Genomic DNA, 16,906 nt, shown 5'->3' with positions numbered 1-16,906 from the left:
ACTGCAAAAATATAGGATACTAGCCTGCCCGCCATCTAAAGAGTCCCCAAAACACATTCGTAGATGTTCTTATAGTTTTGACTTTCCTCTTCAATTATTACTTTCTCGCGCACAATCCCATAAAGCAAGCCATATTTTTATGCCACATCGTTTAGCTTTCCACTTGTGTATGTGTTTATGGATGTTCCTGGTCCCGCCACACCAAAAGACGCAGTGCCAATTTTCGACCTTTCCTAGCGCGAAAAAAAAAAAATTAACATTTCAGGAAGCCCACAATGCACTCACCTATGTCGAAGTCATGAGCGATGTGGAAGCATATCCGCTGTGTCTTTGTCCTTGAGTCTAGTCTCTACTCTGACAAGGTCAACACCTGCAAAGAACGTGGACGTCACCACACGCGTCATCAGGTTGCGGAGGGGAGCGTTACAATCAACTGCTAAACAAAGCACTTTCGCTTATTTGATTGTTTCGCAACAACGTTCTTTGAAGGCAGATCGAACAATCTGCGTCTTCTGCAGAAGTAAGTATTTATGTTGATGTCAAAATTCAAAATTTCAAAGCAAAATATTTTTCAAGTTCTTCCTGATTGGACAACTGCATACATGGTTATCCACGAAACTCTAGAAGAGCAAGCGCTAGCATGAATTTCTGCCGCTTTTACGCTGTGGACCAGAAATACTGCTGCATCTTTCTTGGCACTGCATAACTTCTACATAGAGGCGCACTGAGATTCTAATGTTTGATGGCGACGTGCGACTGCGCGTCCCAACAATGTAGATTGCACTACGTCGCGACACATGATCGCGAATAGGCTTTCGGATTAGCTGCAGGGGAAGTCGACGATACAACTCTTACTATATTACACGTTTACCAGGGTTTCTTGGCCTTTCTCGTTCACATGGTCATCTACTGATTGCATTTTCTTGATATCACGAAATGTGTCTTGAATAACATTGTATTGTGTCCCAATAGTGTCTGTAAGGAACGCGTGGCGACGGTCACTGCAACCGCGGTCGCAGATGTATCTTTGGTGGCCAGAAATAGTTCCGAGAATGAATGCAACAATGCCACGAGTGCGATGAACTAGCTCCAAAGCGGAATTAGGTGCGTCAGAGTGAACGCGGGGTTCTTAAACAACTGTTGTAACAGGGAGACCGTAACCAGACTGCTTTACAATGAGTTTTGTGATTAATTGCTGTGGAACGAATCCATACCTGCAGCACATATTAAGGCGCCTATAGAGTGAGGCAATTTTGCTGCTGCATCATCCATCACAAGTTGAAATGGCATGAAAAACTCGGTCAATAAAAATGCAACCACTAACAACGTACTCGCTTAGATATTTTCAGCTCCTGGGAGCACATTGGAGCCGCACCGTAACTATTCACACAGGCGTATCAAAATATTTTTCATTTCTGAACGTTAGCAAGCAAAGACTACTAACATTGGAGTTTCTCGGTGTTCCACATTTAGACCGACTCTGTTTTTAGTTAACATTAAGGATTTGCCATCATGTCTTACATTTGCTGGATATATATTATATGCCGATATTACCACCACATTACCGTTGTAGAAAAGTAGATTCCTTAAACAGGATATGTTGCTGGGCGAGTTGGTTATTCATTGTCAGAGAAAGAACGCTAGTCTTCGCCTGTGTTGGTTAGTTCCGCATTCGCCTGCCGTAATTTTTAATCGAACTATTGTGTCTTTTCCCCATCGTTTTATTGCCATAAGGTTTCATGCATCTGTGGTTTGTTTCTTTAGCCCGTCCTGTTTTTCAGTTTGCTAGGCGTATGACCTTTTTGTCAGTGTCCTTTTACTTGCCTTTTTCGGTTTTGTCTGACTAGATTTCAGTGTTTTCATTTAGCGCCTTTTAGTAGTTGTTCATGTTTTCCATCCTTTTTTATATTTTAGCGCCTTTACCTTCGTTGACATTTACAGCCTTGGCTTTTAGACTGAGCTTATATGCCTGCGCTGTTTTGTTGTTTTTGTTATTGGCCATTTTAGCCTTTAGCCATTTTATTTGTTGGCTCCCCTCAATATCATTTTATCTGGGCTTCATGTGCGCCTCGTTCTGTTCCTTTGCATTTGCCCCGCCCCACGCATCCCGTGTCACATCGTTAATTTGTGTTCAATATCAGATGCCGTTCCTTGGATGCTTGAGCTCTGATAACCGTGCTCAAGCGCAATTTTGGTATTTGTTTGTATATAAGGCGCAGATCGGCTGTCTTCCAAAATAAAGTTGTTAGTGAGCGCATATGTGTGTGTCTTGCTACTCCTGGTCCGTCGTCTGCTAGCGTTCTTTCTCTGACAATAGATTCCTTAGCTTGTGCTAAATCTGCTAGTAATCTGCACTAAGTCGTGCAAGACTGGTACGGCAGATTTATCAAACGCCCCGCGGCGGTGGCTCAGTGGTTAGTCAATCGACTTCGGGAGCCAGGGGACCTGATATTGAACCCGGCTGCGGCGACCGTGTTTCTGTGGAGGCGGAACACCGGTTGACGTGCACTATGCGATATCAATGGAAAAAAAAAAAAAAAAAAAAAAACTAGCTGATCGAAATTATCCGGAGCCTTTGACTGTGCCATCCCTAATTATTTGAATCGCTTTGACACGTTACACCTGATAAACCAAATCACAAGCTGAACTTTAACGCATGTACTGAGCTGTAAACTTAGTAACCTGGTGTCAAAACACATTCGTTCCACGAAGAACAAAAGACATGAAATCCTCTCCTTCCCTCTCACAGCGTACGCCTGACGCCATCGTTGGGCGCTGACAGTAAGAGTTTTGGGCTAAGACGAGCCGCCAAACCATGAAATCAATTATATTGTTACGGTGAAATACGAAAGGGGGTGTTTATTTACAGTGCTGTGGCAGCCGAACCGTGAAGCCTGCTAGCCCCAGAAACCAACGCTTCTTCCTCTTCCTTCTTCTCTCCTCCGTACTCTGCTTGAGACCAAGTCCGTAACACTATGTTACCAAAAGCTTAAGAAACGAGATCCACGTGTGGAAATCACTGACCCCCACGCCATCCTCCGGAGCGGTACCTAAAGGAACCCCTTGACGCCTGCGTACGTACGTTACGGGACAGTGCACATTCATGCATCTCTCTCTCTCTCTCTCTCTCTCTCTCTCTCTCTCTCTCTCTCTCTCTCTCTCTCTCTCTCTCTCTCTCTCTCTCTCTCTCTCTCTCTCTCTCTCTCTCTTTTTTTTTTTTTTTTTTTTTTTTACCGTCCTCTACGAGACTTACTCCATGCTCGTAAGCCAGTAAAAAAGAGGAGTTTTCATGCCGTATCGTTCAGCATTCTTCTTTTGGTATTCCTGGTCACGTCATAACAGAAGCCTTCTTTTAATTTCCGACTCTCATAGCCCACGACAAAAAAAAAGAAAAAAAAAAAACTTCAAGAGAGCTAAGTATAGTCCTTCCATGCGTTCTTTCAGGTGGGTTGTGCTCTCACCTGTGCCGGAGTGGCAGACAAAGGTTGAGACGCTTGCCACGTAGTGCTTCTCCAGGAATTCAGTCCCAAGGCGTGACCTGAACAAGTATACTCACGTCACCACATGCACATCACCACATGCGGTATCAATGCGCTCCTGTAGGAGCGTGACTGCGTGAATTTTGTAGTAGCTTTATTGCTGGTGCGACATTTCTAAAGGCGACAGGAACAGTCTGCGCCTCCCTGAAGCATGTATTTATTTTCTAAGAACAGTATGACGTGAATTTCAAAACACCGGGAAAAGTCTTAAGAAGCTGTTCCCTGGTGCGTTGCCTGCCTGCAGGCTGGCTAAGTCGCGAACCTCATGCTACATCTATCGTTAACGTTTCTTTGGTGTTGATTTTTCATTTCTGCCCAGTTACCTAATTCTACTGTCCAGGAATTCTATTGAGCAGCACCTGTATCACAATGACGTCGTTGCAAACTGTGTATAATTCGCGAGACCGTGGCTTCGTTCCCCGACGCGGTGGATCAGTGGTTAAGGCGCTCGAATACTGTGCCGAGAGACCAGAGTTCGATCCTTTCCTTGTCGACTGCTTTCGGAGAGAGTCGAAACTGAAGCCCCCCTCGGGCTGTGCGTTGTCAGTGCACATTAAAGAAAAATCGAAGTTTTCCGGAGCTCTCAATTGCGCCAGTCCTCATAGCCTGAGTAACTTTGGGACGCTATATGCCGTACACCCCTTCTCAGAGCCAATTCAGCACGCCATCCTCACTTCACTCCCGCATATCGTAGTGCCCATTCAGCTGCACTGACTCCATGTTGTTTCGGCCCCAAAAGTACGAGGACAGAGACGAAAAAAGACAGAACAGGTGCTGAATATCAGCTAACCAAATTTATTGGAATATGCAATATATATAGAGAGAAAAAAAGAAAAAAACAAAGGAACGAAAGCACATGATATGCGCAGTCCAGTTCCTGATTACAACACTGTAGTCTGAAACGCTACAATCCTAGTCCTTGCGGTCCCGAAACAACATGGGTCCATACGAACTCGTTCAATTTTGTGCCTTTTTACCTTGGCTTCCATGGATGACCTATCCATTTCATATAAACAGTACCTGCTGCTCGCATTACTTGGCCTTTCTTTTTTTGTTCTCTGTAAGTACAAAATTATGTCACGAATGCGCTGGTGTCAAATTTTCGTAGCTGTGTACAGGAACAACCTTTTTTCTGTTTGGCCAACAATAAAACGCAAGCTACGGTTTTTTGTAACCTACGCAATGTGATTTTCACAAATTTATTTACGCACAACGACAGCTCTCGCAGAAATGGAGGTGAGCTGCAGATCTTCTGCCCGGGAAAAGAAAGCCCTGTATTTGAGTATCGTCGGCTCCCCTTCCCAATTAATCGCATGTGCACCAGGCTGTATGTCAAACACCTTGATTTCCAATCACAATGACCAGAAGTATGTTCTACGCCCACATTCGTTAGCTAGATGGCTTAAGGTGGCGGTCCCACTCCAGCGGTGAAGAGACGACATTTTTGGTGATGTTCATACGTCTACTGTGCCTCACTCGTTTAGTTTATGAATGTGGTTTTAATATCTTTGTAAAGCTTATCTTCTCTCCTTTCGAATGGTGCATTTGGTTTAAAAATAGCTGCAAAGATGTTTAAGTTGTAAAGAAAAACGCAAAGGTAAGAAACGGATTTTCAGCTCTACTTGTCTCAGGAAATGCAAAATTGTGCAAAACCTTTTGCACCTAGAGAAAAACCGTTCGAGATTTTTAGAGATTAGATGTTAATAAACAAAGTTAAGCATTTTTATTATTGTGTATAGCTTAGTTTATTAGCCACGCGCCTTTGAAAAGTGCATAAAACAGGTAATTATATATAAAATAACTTTCAAGATATGCATTTTGCTGCAGAGATTTTTTGCACAGTTGGAGGCCGTGCAGGGTTTGCCTTTTCCTGAAAATATCAGCTGTCTGGTTCATTTAGTGTAAAAGTTATTTGTGATCAAAGTTAGCATTTTTTTTAAAATGGCGAAAATAAAATGCTAAACTGTTCAAGTAACAAGCTTTTGGCGGTGCTGAAATTTCGCGTGGAAAAACTTTACACTTCACTGTCAGAGGATAAGCATCGGTTTTGCTCTACGACTCTCGAGGAATGTGCACGGTCAGGGTGATTTCAGCTAATATTTTCGTGGTTCGCTTGAAGCGCGCGAGCTCTTCATGAAATTTTTAAGCACGATTTAAATGCTCCATGTCTTGTTTTCTTCTGTTAAAGTTCCGGGCTTTCCTTCCTTTAATCAACTGGCAACAATTATCAACTACAAAGTGTACAAAAAGCAAATAATAGTGAAATAGCAGAGCCATGTGCGATAAATTTAGTAGGTAGCGCCATCTATGAAATGTACGTTCAATAAGAATGTCACAGTTCAGAAAAATTACGAGCGTGGCACTACAAACACCCTGAATCGAGGGGTATTTACGAGAGGGTATGATGTTCCTACAACGTTTTCACTCTGCCCTTTCCATCCAGCGAGGGACATAAACACTGGCGGGGCGGGTCGAGTCGAACTCCGGTGCATGGGTGGTTTGACTGGTCCCAACCCTGCTACACAAAGCATGTAAACGCGGTCGACTTGAGTAAGGGCATAGTGGAACGTCTTGCGACGGATTTGTCACGGAGGGGGAAATCCAAACAATGGCTCGGGTATTGTTTGGGTCTCCCCCTCCTTTCCGAATCGAGTCTCGCGACTTCCGTGAATGGACCTTTTTCCAATAGGACACTCTTCTTGTGGGCTTCAGGCAAAGTACTATTGACGGGACGCGTTGCCAAGAATTTGTGCAATCTTCCAAATGGTAGTTGAGTGTAGGGCTGCTCTTGTCTAGCCTGTGTGGAGACGCGTGAGTCATCTAACATACCCCCCCCCCCCCCCCTTTCCCATACAATGACAACAGGAAGCTGGCGAGCCTGACCGCGTCTTCTCTATTGAGGCAAGCTGCGGGAGGCCTAGAAAATGCTAGCACTGCACGCAATTATTGTGCAGCAGTTTGTCGCATTGATGAAGAGATGTCGTTTCCTGGAAAAGGACGTGCCGCAAAGTCCTCCCCTTATTTTCGCATGGCATCCCAGCGAAAACGGCGTCCGAGGAGGCTACGCGCATGCGCAGTAGCGCTACTTGAAAAAGATCTATTGTCAGTGTACACTTGCTTGCTTTGTGGTGTATTTATTGCCTCCCATTCAGTGTGTAATACTGTTAGTGTGCCGAGCTAGTCTTCAAACGAAACGCCGCCAGCTAAAGCTCTCGCGCGTGCAGCTGAGGTGCGCCCTGGCTACAGCGAACACTTTACCCCGGCGAAATATGCTCCCGGTACAATACAAGTAGTGGCTTTCGTTACTCGCTTTGTTTTTTTTTTTTCTTTTTTTTTTTTTTTTGTAGCACACAGGATGGGGTATGCTTTTGCTTGGCCATAGCCTCCTAGGAGGCTATGGTTTGGCAAAAGCAGGCATTTCGCTGCTCATGAGGCTGCCTCGCACGAGGAGCGAATAACCGCTAGCACACTCAACACGGGGAAACCGATGAACAGAGAGGCCTCTTTCCTTCCAAGAAACGACTAAGCGGAATCAGCCATTCAAAGAACAGTGCTGTCATAATTTCAACCTACCAGCTAGACATGCATCCAGACAACGCGAAATCTCTCTACATTCATATCATCGAGTCAGCCTAGCTTACACTGAAAGTGAGGCGTTGAAGTCTTGCGCGTTAGAGGGTTGGTATCACGCAATTCCTCGAAGGAAAAATAAAGCTTGATGCTATGGAAATTATCGAACGAGGAGTAGAGGTTGTTACGTGCCGCATAAATTTGTTGCATGATATAAAGACTTTACGAGCTCACAGCAAAGATAAAAGTGGCAAAAGAAATGCTAAAATTCTGCTTAGCTCTGCAAACTCATAAGAAAATGCATCGGATGCTAAACTGTAGTTTATTTACTAGTATCAGCCCAAGTACATTGCTGTTTGTTTATTTTCCACATCTTAGGCAGGACTGGAAAAGAATGTTACAAAAATGTGAATAAATTTAACTTTGCCGCCGCAGTTCCGTTCAATCATCGTCAACTACTCATGCCCTTAGTCCAGCCGAGGGAGGAACAACAGCAACAACAACAACAACAAAAATTGGTTGGCAGGGTCTTGGCAGCTAAATGACCCGACCTCGGTCTTCTGTGCTCAACGTTTCTTCGGCACTTCCCATTTCTTTTGGACGGACTTGTTTATTTTATTTGCGCGATTTTTTGCTAAACTTGCTCTTTTCATTGTTTCCCTGAGTGACAAAGAGACGTTAGCGGTCAGAAACAGCGGTCCTGTGTACTTCACCATGCCCGTCATATTCCGTGAGGATGGAAACATCGACATCGGTCTCGGGGATCTTTGCAGCAACCTTTTGGGTCGGAAATCATAAAAATGGTCGTTTTTAGGCTTTTCATCATCACGAGCGCAGAGGTGGTTTCGTAGCTTTAGTTCCTGCTCCTTTGTCGTTTCTACTGTTTTTTTTTATTTTTTTTTTCTTCGAAGCCTGGCTGGTAGCGCTTGTGCCCCGTTTCACTGCTTCTGTTTTCTCTACAACAGTACCAGTGGAGGAGGGAATGTGCTGGCCACTCGTGTCTCATATTCGCCGGCTACATTTTGTCGCTACAGAAACTACGCCTCTCGTGGAGCATTTGTCATCGCCCTCAAACTTATCTTTCCCAGCCTCTCACTGACCTCACCGCCTCTGCCTTCCTTCATCCTCGCCCTCACTAATTTTTCAGTGCTGATTCTCCCTCACCTCACCGAGTCAAATCCTCATAAGGTGAAGGTGCGGACCCCCTCATGAGGATGCCCATGTATATTAGAGTCAAGCGAATGTGATTTGATTGTGAACTTCTAAACGATCGTGACTAAGGGGCGCCGCGGTCCAAGCTAGGTTCGTGATGGAGCTAGGAGCGCTCGAAATTTGCATTTGACCTTTTTGAAGGCGTGGTGGAAAACTCGTGGCGATATTTGACGAGGTTAGGTAATGGAGGGAAGGCATGACTATTATGATCAGGGTGGATGTTCGGGCGAGTTGGTTCATCGTCAAAGAAATACAGAGCTTTTGAGACATGGACAAAAAAAAAAAAAAAAAGAGAGAGAGAGAGAGTGGGCAGCACGTGCGCTAACTTTCAACTCAATTTTATTCAATGCATTATAGGATTTTATGCACTGTAGGAGCATAGATAAAACATGATACCAGCATGCTATCGCGACGCACGTTACCACATAATCGCACAAATAATTTTCCCAAGAACTCAATCTCCTTCGTCGAGAGTGATATCGAAGGATCGCCTTGCACATCTTTTTTCAGCTCTCATTGTTTTGGCTTATACAATCTCGCGTCTCAGTTTTTCTTTATTTCTGCTTATGAGTAGCTTGCAGTCTGAAGATGGGGTGGCATTCAGATAGTGACCGGCAATATTACCTTTCTTGTTCACAACGTTTTTGTTTGTTCTCAAAATCTCTCATTTAGGCACCTCCCGGTCTGCCCTACGTACACCTTACCACAAAACAACGGTAAGGAATACACAACGCCTTCCGCACACTGAACAAGGTTTTTATTGGGCTTTTTTTGTGCATCCTCGTTTCTTGAGAGCCAACGGATCGGTCATCCTACATAGTTTCGTTAGTTTATCAGCAGCTCAAAACATAACGTGTACATCTGCTCGCGGACCGACTTTTTTTTTCTTTTTTCTTTTTTTTTTTCACATTGTGCGATATCCGGGAAGATAGGGTAGTACGGAATTTTTCGCGCTTTTCTGCTTGGCTTTGAACTGGCAACTGTTTTGTAACGAGTAGTGTTTCTGCCGCTTCAGACTGCAAACTCATAAGCAAAAATAAAGAACAACTGACAAGCGAGATTGTAGAAGACAGAAAAATAAGGGAACTCGAAAGTATACGCGATTCTTGTATATCACTCTCGACAAAGTGGATGGAGTTCTTGGGAAAAGAGAACCCCCCCCCCCCCCCCCCATGTTAATTTTTGCTACGAACTAAAAATAAGCAAGGACGACTGTTGACTGAAGTTCAGGTAATTATAGCTATATTATCATATTTGTAATAACGTTTGATAAAGGGAAATTCTCTTGTTTGCAAGAGCTGGCAGTTCACACTCCAGTCAAGGAGTGTTCCGGTCCCTACTATATCTATGGCATAAACAATAGGGAGCTTCAGAATATGGGGACCCTATGCTCAGTGGCATCGCACGCGCCGAGTGAGTGTACACTGGGCCTGCGCACTTGCGCCCCGCTATTACTCTATCCCCCTTATAGATTGGGTCCTTGTATTCTAAAGCCCCCTAATGATCACTTGATTGCACAGGGCTAAAGACGAGGATTAAAAGAACACAAGACAGGCGCTGACTTCAACTAAGGTTCATTGAGGAAGCCTGCAAAAATATATGTAATTCGCTTTTCCTTTTCACTGGTACTAAAATTGCACTCTGTAATCATGTTGACACCCTGTTTTATTTTTATTCAGTCAAGCTAGCCTACTGCAGTCCAGTCCAACCCCCTCACGCTCGGCGGGTAGGAGCAATCGGGTTGGTGGCTCTACAGCGGAAACTATACTTTGTCTCACAAGATATCTGCAGCACTGCAAAAAGCAGAGGAGCCCTTGCAATTGTGCTCCTAAGTGCCTCTCGCCTATGCGCATTATAATAGAGAATTGTGCTCCTACTGTCACCCCCCCCCCCCCCCCCCCATCAAGTTGGGGGGCGAGAGGGGCGTAGGAGCACAATTGCCTATTGTAGTGCGCGTGATCCTGATTGTGCAGGGGTGCCTCTGCCTTTGGCAGTGCTGCAAACATCTTGTGAGACAAAGTATAGGCAGTAGAGGGAAGGCTCTTGTCCCGTCGTCGTCAGTGCGATTATTGTTCGAAGTAGCGGTGCGGTGGGGTGAAGAGGGAGTTGAATGAGGCAGCCCCTGCTATGCAGGACGGGGACAAAAGCCCACCCCTTGTCTGCCTGGACGCGGCTGTGGAGCCACAAAATCTTTGAAAGCCCACGTATGCCACCATATAGCCCACGCATCAACAAAAGAAAAGCCTTAGGTAGCGCAGGTCATGAGGGCTGGTTACTCAATTCCTTAGTCATGGATTAGTGGCGTAGCCTGGTGGCAGAATCTGAACTACTCTCAAGATGGCGACAGTGGAACCGCCACCTTAATCTCTTGTCCTCAATCGACGCCAGCTATTGCCATTTGGCGCTTACCGCAGCGCTCGGACGACATGTATACATGACGAAGGATATGCGTTTCGCAATCATTAGCTGCGCCTGTTGAGGTGTATAACAAATCTTTTGTTTTTCAGCGTTTCCATAGTTACAGCAAAAGACTATTTCCTCATTGCTCATTTGACTCTTCGGAATTGTCCGAAGCTCATACGTCAACTTCGCGGACTAAAATCACGGGACGACTTTGAATAAAATGCAGGAATCTGACAAGTGTCGGCTGCAGTATTACGTTTACACAGAACGAGCTTCTCTCAAGAGCAATGGCTTCTTAAAATTTAGCAGCGCCAGCTGCAATTCATAAGCCTGGCAAATTTTTCCCATCACCATTAAAACGAGGCTAAGTGGATGTGTCCTTGTCGCGCTGGAATTTAAAGTTGAAAGCATTATTTTTTCAAGCATAATTTCGCAGTGACGCTATGTAGCTAGGCAGGCGCGTTAAAGGTTTGAAAGCAGGCAGATTACATGGGTATTGTTCGGAATAAAAGATGTGTTACTTGGCGGCGTGCCCCAAAGACCATTTTGTGTTTTGTTCTATTTTTTTTACGTAGCCACTCAACGCCAAATCGTTTCATGATCTGTATCCTTGATACGATAAGGGGCTTTTCACTTGACGTCACGGGCTCCACTTAGTGGCTAGCACGTATCATAGCAGCGCAAGCCGTAGCGGGCGGTGATTATCTTTTTCGATACTCCTGCTGTCTTTTCCTGTGCTCCCACAGACTACGAAACGGCAGTCGCCGTGAAGTTTATGGAAGGTTCAGCCGAAGCACTTATCTCCGTACAGCAAGCCCTTTCTTGTTCTTAGCACAAACTACACAAGTTCTACCTAGCACCAATACATATGGCTATAAGTGAAAACACCCTGCGAAAGGGGAAAACACGAATGCGTGGCAGTTCTGAAATTTAGAAGTTACTCGAACGCTACGAAGTTGTACATCCTCGTTCCCATTCAAAAGCTGAATATCTTCCAAGGGACTACGTTTACCAGTTATGAAAACTATCGATTTCATTGCTATGAAGAAATTAGAACTCGTGCCGAACCTCCCGTCAGCGCCTTCTGTATACCTATACTGCTGTCAGACGCTGAGCAATCGCTCTGGTCTCTGGTGATCCTTTCGCTCACAGAACAAATTCACAGTTTCGAGAGTGGCTTCCACAGCTAAAACAGCAGTACTGCCTCCAGTTTGCAGATCAGTCACTAGTGTGCGATCGGCCTCTTTGGACACGATATTTCGTGTTGCTTTCGACTGTTTCTCAGAGATTTTTCAAAGCCTCTAAGTTTAACAAACGGTCATTGTGTGTATCGATACTCTAGGCCAACAAATAAAAAATCGAAGTTGCGACTTTCATGAACATAAAGGGAAACGCTGGCTGATCGCCATCCCACTTACTGCATTTGCGCAGGCGGGCGAGAAGCAACAAGCTCCGAGGAATCTTCGAAGATGCACACCGATTTCACACACGCTTACGGCACCACACTTCCAAAACAGGCCGACATTGTACGCTGGGCCGAGATCTTCCGTCCGCCATGGACGAGAGGACCCGTTGTATCTGCCAGTGGGCGGACGATCAAATGGCACGAACACAATGTTGTCAGGCTTCGGTTACAACCTGAAGGCGAGGCTTTACCTGGGCGAAAATTCCGACCTTAAGTTGGCGGTAAGGATTGCACGAGTCTGTTCAGTCAATGTCGGTTTCGAAAAACATGTTTAACTAACATCTTCCGACGGCAATTTTTGGGTAAGGCAGGACTGTCTTCCGTCGCTTCTTTGCCACCTCTTAGGCCTAACTAATCTCGTTCGATTCCTCCCGCTGGCCCACACGGAACAGATAGCACTATCTTCCGTCTTAATTATCAAATTTCTCGGTCATTCCTACGCTTCCAGCGTGCTATCATGTCACTGGTTGGTCCCCAGAAGCACAGATAAGATCATATCTTATCTCTTAGCCGCCTGTGGAAGTGCTCCCTCGCGTTACCGGACATTTGGAAACCTATAAAGCCTTGCCACAGTATCCGAACAGCAGCAGCACAAGAAAGAGCATTAAAATCTAGGGCCTGAGCAGATTAGCCACTCCTTTCCTGCGCTGTATGTAAAAGTTGCTTATGTCGCACAATGGCTTCTGTTTGACCGTGCAACTCCTAAAACTAATTACGTTGTTCTATACGAATTTAGAACTGTTTGTTAAGAGATTCTGGGGCTTTTTTATGTATGCACTAGACTAATGGTCAACTAGGCACGCGTGCTTCAACGTAGCCAAGAAGCGTGATATTTTTCATTTTGTTTTAGGGTTATGGCTAAACAAGTGTATTTAAAAAAAAATCTGTTACTTGATTGCACATATTTTAAATTACCTTTTGTACAAGTAACTAACGTGATCAACAAAAATCGGCTACCTTTCACTTCAACGATTTGTCCATAGCCATAGTTGCGAATAAAGCATTCTTGCAATGTAGACGTAGGAATATGTATATATGCAAATCTATTTGCGCTGAGCACTGTGCTTTTGCATTTGCTGAACTAGATTTTTGTCTGTGTACTTTACTGCCTTGAATTTTAGTTCGCGGGGAAAAAATGGCAATGTGCGAGGAAAAAAGTATACGTAAAGCCATGCATATCTGTTAATCTGTTTTTGTTCTACACTGATTTGCTTCCACATCCCCCCCTATGTAATGCCCTATTGGGCCTTTAGGGTATTTCAAATAAATAAATAAATAAATAAATAAGTGCGTAAGACGCCTAATCCCCGCTCATTGGGTTGGCGCTGCAAAAACAGGTTTAGGATCCGTTCATCAGAGATGATGATGTTGTCGTTCTCCTCTAATGTGATGGCACATACCCACACAGGGGGATCGGCCAAGAATTGGGGTGCAGAGATATTAGCTTTTGAGATCTATAACTACATCGCAAAAATAAAAAAATAATAAAAAAAAGAGATGTTATGACATTTCAAGCTCACCATCTACCTTTCTTTGTTTTCTTCAAGGGCTCTTTTGCTGGTCTGCGCCAGCCGAACTTTTATTATTATTATTTATTTTTTTTTGCTCCGTCCAGCTGTTTCTGTCCTGTCCGGATCTAATTCTCCAGCGCTCATTCAGTGGCGTGTAACCTGAATTTTGCACCTGAACTCTTTCGCCTCGCTAATGGAGTCACGTTGTACACATGAATTTCGAAGCTAAACGATAGCCCAACCACAAGTATCGCTCGGATTGGCCAGATAGCGCTGGTGCCAAAGAAATAGGAAACAACGAAAGCAACTTTAATATTATTCTGGCCCTAGTCACAAATCAACAACTGACGCTACATAAAAGCGTACATACCTGTACAAAAAGATGTGAACTTCTCTTTTTAAAAATATAGTGAGGAGATTTATTTGACAGGCCACACACCTAGGTACAGACTATTTACACGAAGAAAAAAAAAGACGCTTGCCGTCAGGAATGGCGAAGTCTTCTCTCAAAATAGTCCACGCGTATTTCGATTTGAAAGAACTCTACGCTGCATTACAAAGCTGATTTTGGCGGTCGTGCTGTAGTGACAAAAAAGGAAAAAAAAAAGGGGGGGGGGGGGGGGGGGCATGCAGGTACACAGGCAACTTGACTATGAACCGATTGTTTATTTCCTTTGATTTACTCGCAAGATTGTGCAATTCAGAAATATTTTCATTCTTTGCTCCAACTCCTCTCTGCAACAAAAAGGATGCCCATAATCACGTGTCCTTCCTGAGAGCATATTTTTTTCCCTGCTGCTGCTATTTCAGAAAGTTGATACAAGTATCCTAAACTTTGTCTCATAATAGATAAGATAACGGTCATCGTCAGAACGGAAAGAAACTCCAAGGCAGAAAGAATACAACTCCCTGAATCGCGGTCGGTGCATGGTTTTTACATGGGGGCAAGCCAGGTAAGGTTGGATGGATATCCTGTTATCTTTATTTATTAATTTATTCATTAAAACTTCCGACATTGTCATCGTCAGATCAAAGCTAGGGTAAAAGGAATGAATAAAATTAGCCTGACTGCAGCCTCAAAGCACAGGACAGGAAGCGCCACAAAACGAGGAGGAACGTGCAAAGCGGTGAACTGACGTCGCATCCGACACGTGGTACAACCATTACGATCGGAGTTCGGAAGTCCGTGTGCATGCTAATAAAAAAAATAGGGCCTCGAGGGGATCGTCATTAGAGAAAAGCAGCAACAAATAATGAGCAGAACATTTACTTCCCTAATTCCCAATAACAAAAGATTAACTGTTAAGGTTAGAATGAAAATTCCGCCAGTGAACTCGATAAACATCTCGATCTATCATTCCCAATCACTGAATGCAATTCTGATGAGCGGACTCCCGGTGATAGACCTTTCTAACAGAGCAGTGAACGTCGGCGGGTCATCACTGCAGTCTTCAATGAGATCATCATCATCATCAGCCACTGCAGGGCGAAGGCCTCTCCCATATTTCTCCACTTAACCCGATTCTGTGCTAGCTGCATCCACTTGACCCCTGCGAACTTCTTAATCTCATCAAAGGGCGCCTCTCCAGTCATTGAAAGACAGATTTTCTTGGCAGAAATGATGATGCTTCTGTTTAGGAAGAAGTACTTTATCGAAGAGGAGGCTATTCGAATGCATCTCTGTGAGTGGCGCTAACGCTCGAAAGAACGGGTGTGAATGTAGGTCACTGCCAGATAAGTCTATAGCTTAAATATCGAGCAGTTAGATCTAGGCCAACAGAAGCAGCACGCCGGTCACGTAGTCCGACAGTCGGCAATTTCTCATCGGTAGAGTGGCCGAGCAGTCTAAGGCGCTGATTTAAGGCACCAGTCTCTTCGGGGGCGTGGGTTCGAATCCCACCGCTGCCAGAATTTCTGATATTCACGACAGTTCATCCAGTGTCTTGAGCAATCTCAGCATTTGCTCTTGCATTCGCATGTAATTCGTTCTTGCTTTTATCTTAGTCAACGAAGGAGTTTATGTGCTGCAGGTTTCAACCTGTACGGTGATAAAATAAAATGGCGAGCTTCAACCAAGGTGAACCTTCTAAACGAACTTAGTTAACGATTCATGGTTTAACTTTTTTTTTTATTTTTTTTAGAAGCTAGCCGCACTTAAGCAGCATATACAGCCTCTTTAAACAGCTGTCCTATGGTGGTGAGAGCACCGGTTTAAACCAGCGGTGAGGGAGCACATGCAGAACGAAGCTGGTGGCCACGTGATTGCGAGGCTGACGTCACTCTCGGTTCGACCGGGGGCGAGCCGAAGCAGCAATAGAGTAGCCCAGCTGTGGCAAGGTGGTGATGAAATTTGCGCATGCGCACCACGTGCTTGCACAAATGAATGATCTTGGAGGATCGTAGCAAGAGAGCTACGCTTTAATATACGAAAGTTACACATGATGTTCGCTGTGCTTACCTGTGAGCTTCAAATTACGAGAAAGCGAGTCGGACGAAACGTTCCGCCGAGTAGGCTGTTTTGGCCTGCCTTTGACGCACTTTTGGTTGCGTCAAATTGTTAACCGTTTCTTTTTCTTGTGATATGTACAGGATTGTTTTCTACTTAATTTGTCAATTACGGGAAACAGTTCTCCAAACAAGCTATTCAGTGCCTGAACAAACTGAACAAACGTTTTGTCTGCTCCAGAACGTTTCTTTCCTAGTGCGTAGCACTACTAGCCGCAATCACGGATTTCGCCGGGATCTATCCGAAGCCGCTCACTCTCTCTCTTCGCGAACTTGAAGCGGAGAAAGAGAAGGTGGCTACGCGCGCGTCTCAGCATTGAGGAGGTGGAGCAGCCGCAGAGCTGTAGAAGTTTCTCTCCTTCTCTGTCTATCCATCTCTCCGTACTTGAGAGTAGGAAGGGAAAGTGGCGACGCCTACAACCCGCGATCTAACACTGAGGGGGCGGAGCGACAGCACGCATCCAGTTAGAGAGTAAGACAGTGAGAGTAGTGAGAGAGAGGCGTGTCAGTTGGTCAGTTGCGGACGTGGCGGCCGTCCCAGGGCAGCCATGCACAAGCGTGTGCGTTTGCTTCGCGTCGCAATGGACGAAGCCGGTCCATCTGGCATTGCGGCGCAGGTTCGCCGGGCTCGACGTGCTGAAGCACAACGATTACGAAGGCAGCGGGAACGTGAGTCTACTGAATCTGGTGTTGCAGCTAAA

The 16,906-nt window shown here is 44.9% G+C and overlaps 1 protein-coding gene across 1 annotated transcript in view; it reads right to left on the bottom strand.

Moving 5' to 3' along the window:
• LOC146182554 (terminal uridylyltransferase 7-like) overlaps nucleotides 1-12,608 on the bottom strand; it is a 257,608-nt gene extending 245,000 nt beyond the window's left edge. The window contains exons 1-3 of the mRNA XM_084577697.1: nucleotides 12,143-12,608; nucleotides 3,462-3,538; nucleotides 286-370 (exon numbers count right to left, since the gene is read on the bottom strand). The gene's annotated coding sequence lies outside the window, so the exon portion shown is untranslated. The remainder of the gene's footprint in view (nucleotides 1-285; nucleotides 371-3,461; nucleotides 3,539-12,142) is intronic.
• Nucleotides 12,609-16,906: the final 4,298 nt, after the last annotated feature.

The sequence above is a fragment of the Amblyomma maculatum genome, chromosome 8 (genome assembly GCF_055883805.1).
Source record: "Amblyomma maculatum isolate TAMU_Amacu chromosome 8, ASM5588380v1, whole genome shotgun sequence".
NCBI classification, from domain to species: Eukaryota; Metazoa; Arthropoda; class Arachnida; order Ixodida; family Ixodidae; genus Amblyomma; species Amblyomma maculatum.
The sequence above is the reverse complement of the archived record's forward strand: the minus strand, read 5'-3'. Positions and strand labels throughout refer to the sequence as shown.